The 19,490-nt window shown below is 49.9% G+C and overlaps 1 pseudogene; it reads right to left on the minus strand.

Moving 5' to 3' along the window:
* Positions 1–3,015: 3,015 nt before the first annotated feature.
* On the minus strand, positions 3,016–18,385 carry LOC146183594 (uncharacterized; annotated as a pseudogene).
* Between the last annotated feature and the right edge of the window lie 1,105 nt (positions 18,386–19,490).

Consider the following 19,490-nt stretch of genomic DNA (forward strand, 5'->3'; position numbering starts at 1 on the left):
ATAGTGGTTAGCGGATTAAGGGGCTCGATGGCTGAACCCGAGGACCCGTGATCTATTCCTAGCTGCGGCTGCCTCTTTTCGATGGAGACGATAAGCAAGGCACCCATGTGCTTTGCGATATCAGGGGAGGTTAGAGAACCCCAACCCCAGGTGGTAAAACTTTCTGAAGCCCTCAACTAGAGCTTGAGTGACTTTGGGACATTAAACCCCATAAACTAAACCAACCCAAACTAAACGCACACACACAGACACACAAACACGCGTGTCAATGGGCGAATGCAAGAACGCACGAACGCATGTATGACGCAAAATGTGTCAAACGCGCACTAGGCCTCCCTGTCTCCACATCAACAGAGAAGCTGGAGAAAGTGGGGATTCATAATACATGGCAAGAGCTCACTGAAGCTGTCAGAATCTCTCAACTGGAAAGACTAAGTCAGACGGTGTAGTAAAGCCAGCGCAAACACGCGCTGCGACACGAACGCTAGTCGGCAGTGAACAGCAATGTTTATTGCCCAGAGCCGAGATTTTAAACCTCTGGTGCTGAGAGGGTTACAGAAGAGGGAGAGAAGCGTGAGCGACAGGAACACAGTCACGCGGCTGCCTTCAGCACAGGAACGCAGGCACGCGCGGCTGTCTTTGGCACAGGAACGCAGGAACGCGCGGCTGTCTTTGGCACAACCCAAGAAATACAACATTTCTCCTCCCTTAAAATTGAAACCGCTGTACCGGTTTCCGTATTCTGATCAATCTTCTGAGCGTGGGCTGCAGTGATTCAGTCAATTCCGACGCAACCGGTGGGCGCTCCGTTGTTGCTGCAGATGGTACTTCACTCTGGTCGGCTGCTGAAGCTTGAGGGCTTTGGTCTTGCTCCGATTCAGTGGTATTGGGTGTATGCACTGGTGGCAGATCCGTACTGGTCGTCTTGTCAGGACCGCCTTTCAACTGCGTGCTTGCAGTGGCCTCTACAGTCGCAGTCCCTCGCATAAACACTTGACGACGGCGGACTTGGTCGACGTGGCGCTGCATTACTCAGGTTGGCGTTTTCATTTTTATTATTCTCGCCCCCGACGTGGTCTGTACACTCCCAGGCACCCATCTTTGGCCGGCGCCGTAGTTCAGCACGTATACGCTGCTGCCTGGCGTGATGGTCCAGTCTTGAGCGTCCGCCGACGAGTCCGCATCTCTGGATGGCAGACATGTGTCTAGCCGGGAACGTAGCTGATAGCCGAGAAGCATCTCGGAAGGTGACCTTCCTTCTTTTTGGGGGGTCCGTCTGTAGTTGAATAACAAACGCATGAGGTTGTCTTCCAGCTGTCCGTCTCCCATTTTCCGCAACCCGTCCTTCACGGTCCGAACCGCTCTTTCTGCTGCTCCGTTTGACTGGGGGTGGAAAGGCGCAGTGCGCAGGTGCACGATATTGTTTCTCGATACGAAAGTGGCGAATTCCTGACTTGTGAATTATGTGCCATTATCGGACACGATTGTGCGTGGCACGCCAAACCGGCAAAACATGCTCCTTAGGCATCGAATTGTACTACCGGTATTCGCGTGCTTCTAGGGTACTGCTTCAATCCACTTCGTGTGGGCATCAACCACTATCAGTATCATCTTGCCGCCTAGCGGCCCTGCAAAATCGATGTGAATACGAGACCACCGGTCCGCGGTCTTCGGCCAACTCACTAGTGGTGCTGCCGTAGGCATTGGCAGGTTTTGCGCGCAGTTGCGGCACTGCGCAGACAAGTTTTGAATGTCCCTGTCCAGGCCTGGCCACCAAAACAATGAACGCGTGACTGATTTCATTGCCGAGGAGCCCTGATGGGTTTCATGTAGCAGCTGCAACATCCGTTCCTGCGCTTTCCGCGGTATCACCACTCTGTTGCCCCATTAGATAAGACGGTGAGCCCACGATAGCTCTTCAGCTTACGATCAAAAAACGGCAAGTCTCTCGCCATCCCTTTAGTCGTTTTGGGCCATCCATGCAAAATGTAGTGTGTGACACTGGCTAACCTCTGGTCTTTGGCCGTCAGCTCTTGCAATTCGCGCGTCGTCACTATAGCTTCTTCCAGGGATTCCAATGAAAGGACATACTGCGGCGGTTCACCCTCGGTCCCAGGTTCCGTAGTCGGCGCTGGTAGCCTGCTGAGGGCATCTGCTGTCAGCAGCTGTTTCCCTGGCACGTACTGTAACTTGTACTGGTAGCCACCCAAGAATAGTGCCCACTGTTGAATTCGCGCGGCAGCCATCGGCGGCGTCTGACGGTCAGGCCTGAGCAGTCCCAGCAGTAGTTGATGGTCGGCCACCAGGGTAAACTGCCGACCTAGAAGACAGTCACGAAAACGAGAAACGCCAAAGATGAGGGCTAGTGCTTCTCGCTCCAGCTTCGAGTAGTTTTGCTCTGCTTTTGTTAGTGTTCTGGAACGAAACCCAATTGGCATGTGTTCATTTCCTATCGAATGAAACAGCACTGCGCCCACACCATACGGAGAGGCATCACACTCTATTTTCAGCTCCTTGTTAGGATCAAAATGCACGAGAATTTGTGCATTCTTCAGGCTTTGTTTAGCTTGCTCGAATGCCGACTGCTGCGGCTGTAACCACTCCCAACGGGTTCTTTTTCCCATGAGTCGATATAACGGTCTGAGCACAGTCGACATATTCGGCAGAAACCGTGCGTAGTACGTGAGCATACCAAGGAACGAACGCAGCTCGCTCACGTTACTCGGGCACGGGGCTTGCATAATGGCGTGTACGTTTTTTTCGATAGGGTGTAGGCCTTGCCGATCTATACGATGCCCAAGGTAAGTCACTGAAGTCTGCCGGAGGCCCGGAACTTACATCTGTCGGCCCTAAACTTGACACCATGCTCCCGGAATCGTTCCAACACATCCTTGAGCCGCGTTCTGTTGTCTCCTTTGCCTTCGGACACTAACACATCATCAAGGTAGGCTTGGACGCCTGGTAGCCCGATTACTACAGCGCCCATCTTTCTTTGAAATATAGCTAGGGCAGAAGCTATTCTAAACGGAAGTCTGTTGTAACGAAAAAGTCCGCGATGCGTGTTGATGACACAGTGCGCAGTGATGAATCCGGCGCAGTGAGTTCTGTCATCCGAACGCCCGTCCTGCCAAGTGCCGCTATCAGATCGCGACCGCACAGGCTCGGTCCTGAACAGACAAGCACAATAAGTGGACAGGTTACAGACACATTTTTGTATCGCACCGGAAGTTGGAGTTCGCCAAGCACCGGCAGTTGTGCCGCGTAACTTGACAACTTCACATGTGGCGTTTTCAAGCGTGGCCACTGCGTTCGGTGTCTGTCGTAAACGTTCCGTGATATGCCGCACACCGGGGATCCTGTGTCCACTCCCGCTTCCAGATCTATTCCCCCCACCGAAATGTGCGGCGAAACAGTGGTTCCAACTCGTTTTTCCTTTCCGAAATTAACGTCCAGACGTGTGCCTCATCCGTGCTCTCGTTGCCAGACGCTGTTTCAAATGTCAGTGCCTTGACACTCGCAGTTCGACTAGCAGCATTTCCATCTGGGGCCGAATTACGGACTCCGCTCACAAGTTTGTGAGCGTGACGTCAAAATTACGGAGCTGTGACGCAGCCTTGAGACGTCAATCGTGACGAGCTTGCGAAATCGTCCAATTGCCAGTGACTTTTAGCGTGGCTCCGCCCCGGTAGTTCTGAAACCTCGGCAAACGCTGTTGCCACAGTGTGGAACAAAACTGAGCAGGGACCGTCTCCTAACTTTTTGTAACACGACGCAATTAATACGCAATAAATAAAACAGACAAAGGTTTATTTTGGCAAGGTACTATTTTTTTATATTGAATAACATTAAGCTCAAGTAGAAGCGTTCTTAGTTTTGTAATTATACTTGCTATTAGGTAACTTTGGTTGCCGAGAGGGTGCGCCGGCGGCGTCATGGCGTGTACATGGCGTCCTGCAAGCAAACAGCTGATTGCCCGAGAAGGTGCTGCTTTTTTAAGCGTCGTCTGAAATTGAAGTACCGTGCGGGTGCCGTGAGCATGCTGAAAATCTAATAGAATACAGTCGAAGTTCAGAGCCTGCAGCGATAAAGTTTCATAGAGCGCTTTACACAGAAATGGACAAAGAAAACTTGCGGAAGTGTTTTCGGTCGGCGCCTACTAGTATCGATGAGAAAAGTGCTGAAAGTGTAACGTGCAAGCTGTGTGGTTCTATTTGTTCCTCTTTAGGAAATGCAAGACGACTGTGAAGCATGTAGTGTAGGCCGAAATGAAGCTCCGTGGTTGCATGATCCTCTGTTTGTATGTAGCTAAATAGTTTAGAAAAGAACATGATCATGGGAATGCTCCCACACCTGCCGGGACTGAACCTGAAGCATTCATTCACTGCAGTGCCACCGTGACAGGGCTTTCGATGTAGTGTTCATTGTAGTGTGCTCTGTATTTTTTTTTCTTTGTTCTCCATGACTGGATTGCTTTGCTTTTGAGCGATACCTTCTGCCCACACATCATTTGCTTTGTTTGTATACCTATGGGATTTTCAACTTATGAGCGCTAAAACTCGCAATATTATGCATTCAATTTGTCAGCTTTATACTGTTTAGCATTAAGCAAATGCGTTCTATGCATCCGATCAGTATATGCAGGCCTGTAGTCCTCAAAGGCTCACAATGTAGACTGCCCTATGCAAACTGTGTACATAGCATTATTTGTGTCATGTTTCTGCACTGCTAAGTGCCATACTTTGTTTTCTGCTTCTGAAATGTGCCAAACCTATGACAACTACTATGCAAGCCTGTAATGATTAAGCAACTAATATTTCGTGTTTTGCCTCTGTGTCGCAGTTTTACGCACAATACTTTCATTTCTTGCTTCTGCAGTATGTCAGACCTGCGATGAGTACTGTGCCAGCTTACAGGCTCTAAAAATTATTCTTGTGTGTCCTCTCCGTGTAGCACAATTGTGCAGCACATCAAATAACTGCTGATGCTATTGCAGGCAGTTGGTTTCGCTGCTGCATATTCAAGCGTGTGAAATGCTGCAGGAAAATAAAGGTGCTCAGTGGATACACGTGCTTCTAAAAAAACGTCTGTGAGGCTTTACCATTCCGATAGGCATCACAGTTGCTGCCTCGTTGTGAAACACTTTAATTATGTACTCAAACACATGCACACACACACACAAACACCAGCATACACGCTTGTAAGCTACAGTGAAGGGGGGTGTACGAAGACAAATTTGACTTGACAGATGAGGTGTTTTAACGCATGGTTCGAGAAGATGCATCTTTATCACAACAGATTTCTGGCACAGACATGAAACGAGAAGACGCTGCACTTGGCTGCCTGTGATGAGTTGGTCAGCTACGTGTGGTATATCATGGCCGATTGCTGTGCTGGGATTGACGCCAAAGCGGTTGTCGCACCATGGGCAGCTGTGCCAGCCTCTGGTGGTAGGTTCTGTGGAACAGGCTCACAACATGATTCTGTATGGCTTTTCACTAGAGGTATGCATGGCAATAGTGATCCCACTTCTAAGTAGCCAGTGCACAGATGTGACCCTTTCTTGTCCAAGCCAGCAGCACCCTCCTCGTATGCAGGCAGGCAGGAAGACATCCAAAGAAGTTATGCAACAAGGCACATGCTACACGCTCTGGCTGGTAGAGGAACGTCTAGTATTTTTGCAAGCACTGGAAGCGGGTCTTCAGCACGTCGGTGCAGTTATCCACCACTAACCTTGTGGTAGGTGTATGCCTTGTTCTATAACCGTTATGGAGAGTCCGGACCGGGATTCCATGGCACTGGCAGCCATGTCTCCAACAGGTGCCCCTCTCACCAGCATAACCGAAAATGGCACGCTGTTAAGCACATTTTTCGTCACGTCGTTGTCGACCTCAACAGCCTCAGAAACTAACAGCCTTACTCACACAATGGAAGGGTCGCATCATGTTGCTCATTGCCAGGTTTTGCTGACGATGACATTCATGGGCGTGCAGACAATGAATGATTGAACGTTTCAGCAACACTGCTGTAAGGACAGCCTTGCACTTCATATCGGTAAAAATGATTTCCCATTCCTACTCAATACAGGCATCAAACACACGCATTCCCATCTTCGTTTCTTACGTAGGCGTTTGAACAATGTACAAGTGTCTTATGTTCCAGCTTTTATAAAAGCCCAAGAACGGTAATGCATGTGAGGCATGTGGAGCCTACCGTAACTTATCTTGCAAAGAGCAGCGCGGTTCAGTGTCGTGAATTCGACAACTCGCAGAAGGCCGGCCTCGACCTGTGTCGTGCCTGTGTGCAGCCGAGTGTCGCCAGAAGAAAGACCCCAGGTAGGGAGATTCATGGCCAAAATCATGTTGGAATCTCATATCTGAAACAGGGACATCACAAGGCTACTCGTAGGCTACTCGACGCCGGGTATGCTGCCGTGACGAAGGAAGCCTTTCTTCTCCGCCGTCCTAGCTGCACGCCGCCGCAAACGCTTTCGAACTGTCGGCTGCGTGAGGCCGATGTTCGCCTCATTGCCAGTAGCGGCTTGGAAACCACTAGCAGTTCGGAAAAAGCGCAGTGCACACATTATCTGCCGCCGCACAGACAGCGCACTCGGCCGCACACACCTATCTCAGTTCATCGCATCGCACAGTCACTGTACTATATCCTTCTCGAGTAGCAACATGCGTCGAAACATCTCGCCGGGCACGTTAAACAGTCTTCGTACACCGGCCTTCGCCGATGATCGCGTCGGGGCGCCGCCGCTACCGCCTCACGAGAACGCCAGCCGGCGCATAGATCGCCGCCATTTTCCCTTTGTGAGCGCTCACAAACAAGTTGTGAGCGGCTCGGGTCGCTCACAACCTCCGCTCACAATTGGCCCGTAGCCAACGTCATCACTTCAAGTGTGTTCATGACGTAAACAGCAGACGTCGATGATGTAAAGTACGGCCACTCCCGCCGTGTTGCCGCAGGCCAATAGGAAGATTGTGAGTGTGAGTGTGATTGTGAGTGTGAGCCGTCTGTAATTCGGCCCCTGTTCTGGCCTTGTAGCATTTCTTTGCCAAATGCCCGCGTTGCCTGCAGCGGAAACACCGTGCGTTAGCCCAGCGGCAGGCGTTATACCGTGAGTCGCGCTTCCACATCGTACGCACTCTTGCACTGCGCCGCTGGTATGATTATCTCGCGATCAAGAGCGATGACTGGCTTGCATTCTTAGCACCGTTGGTTGTTCTGCATTAATATAATTTGCATCGTTCTCGGCTGTTTCTGCTGCTATTGCCAGCGTTTCAGCCTCCTCCAGCGTCAAGTCTTTCTTCGCCAGTAACTGCTTGCGTAGGTTAGTTGAGCGTACACTGCAAACAATTCTTCCCTCAGCATTCGGTCTAGCGCAGTCCCAAAATTGCAGCCGTCTGCTATGCGCCGTATTTCGACCAGAAATACCTGCATTGCCTCACCCTCTTGTTGACAACGGGTGAAAAATTTATACCTCTCCGCTATGTCGTGACGCTTCGGTTCGTAGTAGCTGTTTAAAGCTGCGACTGTTCCGTCATAAGTGAGGGAATTCAGCGTCCGAGGTGCAATTCGTCCCGCTAACACTTGAACAGTCTCCGTGCTGAGTGCTGCCACAAGCAAGGCTCGCTGCCGTCTTGGGTCGGTAATAGCGTTGGCTTCAAAATATGCTTCAGCCCTTGTAAGGTACGCTTTCCACTTATCTGATGTGTCGTCGAAAGTCAGGTGCTGCAGGCTGGTCATAGCTCTCGTCGGTGCTTCACGTTGCGGCAGGCTGTCGGCTTCAACTTTTACCGCATGGGTAATTTTCGAACTCGTCGCCACTGTAGTACAGCCAGCGCGAACACGCGCTGCGACACGAACGCTAGTCGGCAGTGAACAGCAACGTTTATTGCCCAGAGCCGAGATTTTAAACCTCTCATGCTGAGAGGGTTACAGAAGAGGGAGAGAAGCGTGAGCGACAGGAACGCAGTCACGCGGCTGCCTTCAGCACAGGAACGCAGGCACGCGCGGCTGTCTTTGGCACAACCCAAGAAATACAACAGACGGAGACAGGCAGAGCCATCCTAGACTGGGTTGGACTCCAATCAGACAGAGGCTCACAGACGAAAACATCGATCCCACCCAACATAAGGAAACACATACTGGTACCACCCTTACCTCGAAACATGCACCCAGACTATAACAAAGAACGCAGAGAACACAGAGTCAAAGCCATCGCTAAAAGAATGAAACGCAAAGCAGCCGAAGAAGTTGCTTATGTAGACGCATCATGCGGACTGCACGGAGCAGCTGTCCCGGCAGTAGTAAATGGAGAAGGTGCATCTAAAATTGCGGCCTCAACACACACCCGTGACATTAGTACAGCTGAAGAGGTCGCAATAGACTGGTACACAGGCCAAAACTATAATCAGCGACAGCAAAACGGCTGTCTGGAATTTTGCAAAAGGACGGATCTCAGAGGAGGCCAAAAAGATTCTTCTCAGAAATCCCATTACTAGAACCATATCCATCGTATGGATATCGGCACACGAGTCTGTCCCTGGCAACGAAGCTGCGCACCTGCTGACCCGAGATCTCTACCACTGGGCAGCGGTAGAACAGCCCGAATGCAAGGAAATTAAAGATTGCGCTATCACATACAATGAGATCACAGAATATTACAAAATAGATCGAAAAGTATACCCTCTCCCAGATCGGTCTCTAACTAACAATGAAGCACGCATCTGGAGGCGATTACAAGCCGATAACTACATCTGCCCTGTCTGGGGTTTCTTAACACAGGCCGGGGAGGAAGAAGATTCTAAATGTAAAATTTGCGGCCAAAAAGGCACGCTAGATCATATAATGTGGCAATGCGCCGATTTCCCAGGCACCGGCATTAACATTGATAGTAGAGAAGCCTGGGAGGTTTGGCTGCGGAGCGGAGATCTCACCGTTCAGTGGCACGCGACCCGCCTGGTCGCTGAGGCCGTGAAGAGTGCTTGTAACCTCACCTGACCTCAGCCTGCGGGGCCCTCCTGACCCGCTTCTCGGCCTGCGTGCCGGGGGCGGGAGATGAAGGGCTCCTTTTCTTTCATTCATTCATTCGCGTAGAGACTACGGTTGTCTCGCTAGATGTGTTTCCTATTTACGCTTTAAAAAAGACACTCTTGTGAGAGCTGAGATGAAGCTGAAAGAAATGGTACGTGAAGGATTTGTTTAATTTTATGAGATATGCGAAAATAAAACATGTTTAATGGCTGGTCAGGATGGGGCCTCTTAACATGGCATTTGCTAAGAGAGAATTTCATGGAAGTACAGTCCTGCATGCTACATGACTCACGATGCGGATGATTAATTTGGCGTGGCTAAGCATTCTGGGTGAGAATATAAATGCACTCGAGGCAAAGCAGTGCTGATATGATCTAATTGAAGCATAAAATATTTAACACCTCTCGTGAAGGAACATTGGCTCGCAATCATTTCAAAAGGATTTCTCGCCATAACTGACGACCGCGCGTTCTACAAGGCTCTCATGATTGCATATGGGTTGAGAAGCTAGTGCTTGCAAATTATGTGCTATGGTCATTCCAGTTGCTCCGAGTAACGGTCGCCGCGTTCTAAATGGGATATATTGCAGAAATTTGGAACAACCCGACTGCATGGATGGAACTTTTTTTTTGCCTCATGTTCCTCTTCGCTTCAGCTGGAATATCATTTTAAGAGGCGTTTTGCGCACTCAATCACATGGTACGATATTGTATAGTACGGTATGGGATATAGAGCTTAAGGTCTCGGAGTGACGTCAGCTTCGAGAGATGACGTGGTGGAGAGCTGCAGTGATAACCAATACCTGGAGCTCCATAACAAGCCTTGTACGCTGTAATTAATTTCCAGAAACCAAGATTACTTTCCAGGTCTTACAGACTTCCGATTATACTACTATAATCTATTGAGTTTTGACCGCAGTAATTTGTAGTAGGCTACCGGTACGCCTGCGATTCCGTTAGATACCTTCGAGTATGTTCAGCAATCTGGATATTTTCTTTAGTTTTTTTATGGTAGAAAGTCATCTTTTTATTGGCACAAATGTAACTGAAAGTTCATATTACGAATCTTTAACGAATATGGAACGAAATGTCTTTAACATCGGTTCGGGTGCCGAATATATGACAACAAAAAATAAAAATAAAATAATACTAACCCTTCTTTCTCTTGTTTGTTTACTAATTCACATGGTATTTGGAAATAAAACTGGAATATAATATCTCTGAAATGTATGCCCTAGTGAAATATCCAGCATACGTTTTCTACACGTTTGCGATTGCTGGTTTTCTGCACAGGAAGGAGCTGTAGAAAACATAGGTGAGTATGTCATATCGCTTGCTCAGCATAATGAACTCGGTGATTTAGCCTTAAAAGTATCAGAAAAAGCTTGAATCATCAAATGGGCCGCAAGAAAATTTCGAAAACAACGTATTTTTGTGTGATGAACACCTGCACAATGGTTGTTTGCTTATGAGCTGTAATCGAAAAGTGCATGGCGTTTTTTCGTTGTCTCGTAATGTTCGTCCCATCACGCAGACTAACGGGAAGGTCCTCTTCATAAAACGACCCCGTCGCATTTTAAGGTTGCTTCGCTGCACATTAATGAGTTGAAAAAAAAAAATTGGGGCTGCGCGGGAGCTTTGATGAATTCGTAACTTTTCCGTGTATTGAGTAGGTTTCGAATATCCGGAACATTCAGGACATAATTTTTTCGAATGGTGAACATGAATCGAATAAAAAAAATATCTGATTAGTTTCAGGAATTTTAAATATACGCACACCGTATCTTTTTATTAAATGTTCTCAGGTAGCACAGAATCTGGGGCCCCATTAGGTCCGATGTAGGCAAGTGGGGCTGGGGCGGCATCATAAAACCTGCATTGGTCTCGGATGCGGCAAAAGTGGGCAATCCCCATTTGGCCGTGCCCCTGTTCCTCCTGCATTGGTCCCATAGCGGCGTTGCTCGGGCTAATGCAGAGCACATTCCCGCATCCAGACCACAAGTGTCCCTTGTCGGATATTTGAGGGCAATCCAACCTAAATGTAGGCTGTTTATGGGAAAGCCCTCATCGATCCAAAATGAGGCCGCCCCTCATAAACCTTTGTGGAACCTACATCGGCCGTTGTGGGGCGAAAAAAACGGATATGCCCACATGCTGCCCCAATCGGGCCATTGTAGGTTACTTAAGGGCAGGTGAGATATGAATAAGCTCAATTTGGGCAAGCCCTCGTGAAGCCCAAATGAGGCAGCCTTAGCTAAACCGCTTTAGGTCCCACATTGGCTAGAAGGCGGGCGTACCCACATGGTACCAAAATCGGTCCCTTGTGGGGAATTTGAAGGCACGTGCAGCAGCAGGTGGGTTCTAGATTCAAAAACAACACCCACCCCAATTGGCACTGCCCGCACAGAACTGCTTTATATCCCACATGGGCCGTAATGGGGCTGAAAGGCGGGCGGGCCCGCATGATACCAAAATTGGTCCCTTGTGGGGACTTTGAAGACACGTGCAAATGCAAGTGGGCTTTAGGTTCAAAAACAACACCCAGCCCAATCGGGGCTGCCCACACTAAACCGCTCTAATCCCACATCGGCCGTAATTGGGCTAGAAGGCGTGCGTGCAATTGTGCACTCATTCATTCCGACCTTTATTTGTATTAGATGTTGCCCTAAATTGCTATTATGGATAATTTGTATAACAGTTGTTGCCCTGTTTACTCGGTTAGAACTATTACATGCCTTTAGTTCTCGCGCTCATGCAAATTGCACTAAAATACTGAAACATACTGATAGCTAACAATTGCTCCTTACGTGGTTGCTGTGGACAGCCTGCAACTCTCAGCAGAATATTATACTGTTCAGAACACACATCTCTATAGCCTGAACAAGATGTACATGGAATCATTTAGACTAGAGTAATGTTATGAATTACTGTAAAATTTATTATTGTGGCTTGTTAGAAAGGGCAAACATGTATAAAATAATTACTTACTTATGTGCATAAATATTGATTGGGAGAAGTTGGACTAGGGCTTCCTATCAATTACCCGCGTCGGATCCCTATGAGCCCAAGCGCGGCTTGCGTTATAGAACCCGCACCAGTCCTATGTCATTATATGACGGGCAAACCGAAATAAAAAATAAATGTTCATCCAGAGCGGCTGCCCGAATCTGTTAAATGTAGGACCATCGGGGGGAGTTTGCGGGACGTGCCGTTTTGCAATGCAGGGAAAATGTGGACAGCCCCGGAAGGGCTGCCTGCATCGGTCCCTAGTGGGGCCCACCGGGTCTTTGTCGATAGCCCCCTTCAAGCCTACGTCGGCCCCTTTTGCAGCACCCACATTGAGTCCACCGGGGCTGTGCTGCATTGACTACATCGGACCCACCGGGACCCCACCTTCATAACCCACTTTGTGTGCCTGGGTTATGCGAAATGTGAGTGCATTTACAATTCATTATTTGGCTTCATGCGTTAGATGGGCTAGATATGCCTAGATTAAGCGAGAGCATAGTGGCAAAATGGCCAGAGGGGAAAATTATTCCACTGTTCTGCACCCGTGTTGTTAGTTCCTTTATGGTTACTTGCACTTACCTGTTTTTTGGTACCTGTACTGTATTATTAGCAGTACTATTCGCAGGTCATCAACGTACGTTAATACATAACAGACCTGGATACTATATTGCTAATGAACGTCTTGCAGTACAAAGTATCGTGCCTAGAATTCGTGCTTCACGCACCCCATTCTCCTAACAAAATTCGAGCGAAATGTCTGAGTCTAAGCCTGGACAAAATGAATGATTCTAGAGGGAGTTATTCAGACGGTTGCTGTTGCTTAGCATGGCCGGACAATAATTGAACGTAGCGTTTTATGACGCCACGTGACCACATAACATGGATGGGCCGACTCTGGTATCTCCGTTTAGATGGCACGGTGAGATCAGAATCAGCCTTCTAAGGCCAAATTTTTATTCAGATACGCTTCCTTAAGTAGCCGATACAAGATCGTACGCCTTATTAAAGCGGGAAGTCATATCTATGTCACTTGTCTTTTCACATGCAACTATATTCTAGAAGTATGTGTGGGATATTACACGAAGAAATTAAGGGATTACCCGTCGCGGTTCAGCTGTAATGCCCTAGTGGTGCTGCTGCTATGCTACGAATAACGAATCGAGCCTATGTAGAAGGACGTCAGGACGGCGTCAAGGTCGGTGAGGATGCGCTGCGATCAAGACTAACACGATATGCGCGATGGCAACTCCACAACTGCTTCTTTGTCAGCCTCCAGCGAAGCGGTCCATCTCTTTCTTCGCAAAGGGAAAAAGAGCCATCCTGGCGACTTAAAGGGACGAAGATACAATAAGGTCGTAGAACGGCTTAAGTCGCTGCACATGACCAGTCTCACGGTCACGGTGTCGCAAATCTGAAGATGGTGTAAGCGGCTCAACAATGTAGTTCATTGGTGAAGTGCGCTCGATGACACGGTAGGGCCCATGATACTTAAGGATGAGTTTTGATGAGAGGCTTGGGCTGCAGGATGGAACCCATAGCCACACGAGTGAGGCGGGCTCGAACTGTTGAGTACTCTTCTCATCGGTGTCATGGCGATATTTTTGGTGCCCCCGAGAGTCGGTCGTGAATGTCAGTGCAAGCTGGTGGCATTTTTCGCCGTGCCGTGCACCTTTGGTCTCTATAGTACATTCTGATCCGTCAGGGTTGTAAGGGAGGACAGCATCAAGGGGGGGGGGGGCAGATCAGATGGATGCCGACCATAAAGCAAAACTAACGGAGAGAAACCCATGCTGGATTGCGAAGCAGTGTTGTACGCGTAGGTGATATAAGGAAGGACAATGTCCCAGTTTGTGTGCTTGCGGATACGATGTACGTCGCGAGCATGCCACCGAGAGTGCGATTAAATCGTTCAGTAAAGTCATTTGTTTGCGAGTGGTAGGCGGTGCAAGTCCGGTGAATGATTTTGCACTGAGCGAGCAGGGCTTGCACGACGTCAGATAAGAAAGCACGGCCTCTGTCGCTGAGGAATTCACGAGGAGCACCCTGACGGAGAAGGAAGTTCTTGAATAAGAAAGCGGCCACATCTCGAGCTGTTGCAGCTGGGAGTGCGGCGATTTCGGCATATCGCATCAGGTGGTCGACGGCGACAATGACCCAGCAACTGCCGTCAGCTGTGTACGTAAGAAGGCTATAGAGATTAATGCCAATATGGTCGGAGGGTCTACGCGGACATATTAGAGGCTGTAATTCACCAGCCGAACGGTGACCGGAGGTTTCCGACGTTGGCAAGCCAGGCACGCTCGAACGTACCTAAGAACCAAGTTGTACATACCACGCCAGTAGAAGCTAAGACAGATTCGAGTGTACGTCTTGAAAACTCCGACGTGACCACACTGCGGATCGGCGTGAAAAGCTGTCCATGTAAAACAGTGCACATAAAATGCAAAACACAGAAAAGCTGTACATATTTGACTCCGTAAATGGCGCGGAATCAGGAGGAGCCATTTCCGTCTACTTACGTTGTAGTTACGCCGATAAAGGAGGTTGTCTCGAATCTCATAGTGGGAAGCTTGACGTTAAAGAGCGCGAGAAGGCCTATAAGCCAAATGGTTGGAGAGGCAGTTAATAAGAAATACAATCCATGGATCCTTTTGTTGTTCGGCGGGCATGCCACTGATATCGAGTGAAGACGCCACGGAGTCCAAGACGCAGAGGATGGCAATATCAACTGGAAGCGGTGAGCGAAACAAAACGTCGGCATTTTTATGCTTTCGACCAGATCGGTAAACAACACATACGTCATATTCTTGTAGACGAAGAGCCAACTGTGCCAAGGAGCGGAGTGGTCCTTGAGCGATGAAAGCCAGCAGAGGGCATGACGGTCCGTGACTACATAATGCGAGTGGCCGTAAAGGTAAGGGCAACACTTTGTGAGTGCCCAGATGATGGCCAAGCACTCCTTCGTTACAGAGTAGTTCGCCTCGGCTTTTGTGAGAGCATGGCTGGCGTAAGCGACCACGTATTCACCGAAGCCAGAAGGACATTAAGTAAGAATAGCGCCGCGGCCGACACCTCTGGCATCTACATGCACTTCGGTGGGCACCTCAGTCAAAATGGTACAGGATGTGCGGGGTTGTGAGGAGCCGACGCAATGTGCTGTAGGTGCCGTCGCATGCCGGTGACCATAGCTAAAGATCTGAGGTATTGCCGAGGAGTTGAGTCAGCGGGGCGACAATCGAAGCAAAGTTCCGTATAAAATGCCGAAAGCATGAGCACAGGCCCAAGAAACTCCTTAGCTGCCTAATGGTAGTTGGTTTCGGACAATCCGTCACAGCTTGAAGTTTGGCGGGATCGGGACTGATACCCTCCTTCGCCTAAAATGGTCAGCTCACGAGCAGCGAAATGACGCTTCAAGGTGAGCTGCAGACCGGCGTTCGCAAGATTTGTCAAGGCCTGCTTCAGGCGAGAGAGGTGGGTCAGAAAGTCCGACGAGAACACCACGATGTTGCCAAGGTAACAGAGTCATGTCTTAGACTTCAGGCCACGCAGAATTGTGTCCATCATAAGCTCAAATGTAGCAGGAGCATTACAGAGACCGAAAGCCATGACGGTAAATTCAAAGAGGCCATCGGGGGGGACAAATGCGGTCTTAGGGCGATCTTCCGCAGTCATGGGCACCTGCCAGTAGCGAAGAAAAGAGTTCGGCACCTTGTAAGCAGTCAAATGCATCATCTATACGTGGGAGAGGGTAGACGCCTTTCCTCGTGATTTTCTTTATGAGATGGTAGTCAACGCAGAAGTGAATAGAACCGTCTTCCTCACCAGGACAACAGGTGGGACCACGGACTGTTGAAGGCTTAATCATGCCATTCTGAAGCATAGATTGAACTTGGGCCTCAATGACTCGGCGCTTGGGGGCAGACAGTCGATAGTGGTGCTGGCGCAGAGGGGCATGGCAACAGGTGTCAATGTGGTGGACGACAGTTGATGTGCGGCTCAAAGCAGGCTGATGAGAGTCGAATGAATAACGGAACTGATGAAGAAGTGCGAGAGGTTCAGAGCGCTGTTGAGGTCCAGGAAGACTGGCAGCAACGGAGTGGAGAAAACCGTCGGCAGAACACTGTTCCAGCGGAAGAACAGGCGGTGTGAGTACTACCAAGTCAGCGGTCTGCGAAGTGGTTGCTTCGTCAACGGTGAGAATCGAGTCAATGAGCTGAATGGTGCCGAGGTATTCACCAGGATGCAGGCACACGGGTAATTAAAACGGATTCGAAATCCAGAGGGTGGTGTGGCCAGCTGATATAGAAAGTACGGCATAAAGCAGGGGAAGGCTTTTGCGGGTTAGGAAGATGGGCAATGGTGTGAAAAGGACAGCGGTACTGCGGGAAAAAGCACAAGCGGTGGGCACAAGAACGAGAGCATGCAGGGAGGTGAATATTTTCGCAACGACGACTTTGAAAAAAGGAACGTCCGGCAAAGGTTCGTCAAGCGCAAAGAACTCCACGAGCGCAGTTGATCACTGCATTATGACGCGACAGAAAATGCCAACTCAAGATAAGGTCTTGAGAACCGGAATTGGCAAAACGACGAACTCTATTGTGTACACTTCCTGAATGATAACTCATGCTGTGCACATTGCTATTGATTCTACAAGCTGGGCAGTTACCGTGCATAGCGAGAATGCTGAAATAGGTGGCGTAAATTTGCACAATGAATGGCAAAATCTTGCAGCCATGGCAGAAACTGCAGGGCCGATGTCGACCAGATCCAGTACTGCAATTCCCTCAAGAGAAACTTTAAGTAGATTTGCGGGAGATACTTGAGGACTTTAACTGTTTTCTCGCTGCACAGTTCTCGCCTTAGGATCTGCGGCATTCAGTTTACCTCTTGCGCAAGATTGGAACGCCGCCGTAGAGGAAATAGGGAGGGGCGACGCGGCGAGTTTGAATGGCGAGGAGAAAAGGTAGTACGGTTATTCGCAACAAAATTTGCAGATAGATTGGCGGCTGTGTACTCGTCTCGAGTCGGCTGCGACCAAGTTGATATTCAGCGCAGTAGAAAATCATCGAGAGTGCGATTTCGGCAGTACCGGGAAATATGGTCAGAAAATCCACCAGAATAAAGGACGAGACGGTTATCACTTGTTCGTCAAGGATTGCGGCACTGCGGACGTGGTGGAACTAAAGGCTGTGGCGCCTGAAGAAATTCCTGTACAGGCCCTGGAAGCACCGCAGGGTAGCTAGGTGGCCGCAGTCGGGCAGCGACGGCAGCGTACGTCAGCGGAGCGACAGGAGCGGGGGTGCATTTCGTTGGTGGAGTGATATTGAGTATGATGGAATCCAAAGACGGACTGCTCGAGAACCACTATTGTATCGCGGTAGTAAAAGTTCCGAAATTGGAATTATAAATGAAAAGGTCCATCCAGACAAAGGATTTTGACTGGAAATTAATAAATGAAAGAGGGGAATGCTATTATAGCGACCCAAAGCCAGGAGTAGGGCCCGGGGTGACTCCCTGATCTTCCCTGGGAAGTAGAGGATTGGGATGGGGGAATGGGAAATGGGAATAAGGAATGGGTTATGGGTTGTTGGACAGGATTGAAGACAGCAAGGTTTTGCCATAACTTTCTGATATTTCTGCACTCCCCGTATGGCTTGACTGACAGGACAAGCAGAACACCAAGATCCTTCGAATATGCGGGCCTGCCTCGCGGAATTGCCCCTCCCTAAACAGGCATAGCTGGACACGGACGCAGAGACAGGAGAAAACCTAACATGGGGGTAGAAAATCTGGGGCCGTTCTAGAACAAACCGGTTTCATAGCCCGTACCAACCACGGGCACGGATTGTTGGATCAGACAAATCAAGGGGACAGTTCGCTCCCGCAGGCTACGTAGCCCCTCGAGTGCTTTCATGGCTCCGCGTTTAATGGTGGATGATGCTTCCTCCTCAGGCGCAGGCCAGAGCAGGCACCACTGTTCACCCAACGGGCATCACCTGAGCTTGCCAACCAATCTCCTGCCTCTATTTCCTTATCTGAGCTTACTCCAAACCTAGCCAGGTGCGAGCGTTCATGGCCCGGCTGCCGGGCCAAACAGCCATGAACCAGGCTCAGTCTGAGATAATCTCGCGCCGACTAACCGTTACTCCCTTCACTCGACAGGTGTTTCGCCATATCTTGGCTGATACTAGCCTCCCCTTTCCCCGGCGTCCCGCAGCAACACCTAAGCCGCGAGGCAGGCCGATAGGTCACTTACCCGAGGAGAACTTTTGAGCCCACTTATCATTTATATCCCGTCGCGAGGACCCGGTACCTACACTTACCGGAAACAGCCGCATCAGTTACTGGACTGCACGTTCGCGCGTGCCGGAGGCAGATTTCGCCTTTTCGAGCACTTCGTGCTTTTTGTCTCACCGAATTCCATGAGCTCCTACCTGGAGGATGTAGGAGCTGTAGCTCAAGAGGTAACAGCAATGAACTACGCTGGTGCATTACGTCGCCCTGCGCCCCGACGTGATGACTTTCCGAGCCCTCGCCGCTACCGTCCTGTTCCTGAAAACCGCCCTTGGTCCCCGCCCACCATGCCTACCAACGACCCCCAAACCCCAGGAAGTGCGACGCCTGGAGGACTTCAAACAACCGGCCATTATGCTTCCATTGCGGTGAGGCGGGCCACATTCTGCGCCACTGCCCGTACCGACGAATTGGTCTCCGCAGATTTGCAGTCGACGCTCCACGACCACGTCCAGGTGAACGACCACAAGAAAATGACAGCTATCTGCGTAGCGGTGAGATTGCGCCACCAAGCCGTCGGTTCAGATCTCCGTCGCCGTACAGGGCCCGCTTTGCGTCGCCAGGCCATACCTATGATGAGAGTATGCGCGGAAGGTCCCCAAGCTCGTGCAGGGGAAACTAAACAGAGCAACCTTTGGAGGTGAGGTTGCTCAACGGCAAAAAGACGAACATCCTCCGCCGTCGACGACCACTAACGACGACGCAGCCACTTCACCGCCGCTCCACACGAACGTCATCGACGACAACACGACCAGACTGCAAGCAGACACCGCCGCCCAGCGAAGTAACAACGGTATGCCCCGGCCATGACCTGAAGAAACGACGGAGCCGAGATCGGACACTAAGGCCCACGTGCAATGCGAGGACGCGAACAAGTTACCTTGAAGTTGATATCGACGGTCGCAGAGTCACTGCCCTTGTAGACACCGGAGCTGACTATTCAGTCATTAGTGGACCGTTAGCCTCTCAGCTCAGAAAAGTTACCACCGCTTGGGATGGCCCGCTGATTCGCACCGCAGGTGGCAACCTGATTACTCCATCGGGACGATGCACTGCAAGAATAACCGTAAATAGGCGTACTTACCCCAGCAGCTTTGTGGTCTTGCAGCAGTGCTCCCGCGACGTGATTTTAGTCATGGACTTCCTAAA

The sequence above is a fragment of the Amblyomma maculatum genome, chromosome 7 (genome assembly GCF_055883805.1).
Source record: "Amblyomma maculatum isolate TAMU_Amacu chromosome 7, ASM5588380v1, whole genome shotgun sequence".
In the NCBI taxonomy this organism is placed as follows: Eukaryota; Metazoa; Arthropoda; class Arachnida; order Ixodida; family Ixodidae; genus Amblyomma; species Amblyomma maculatum.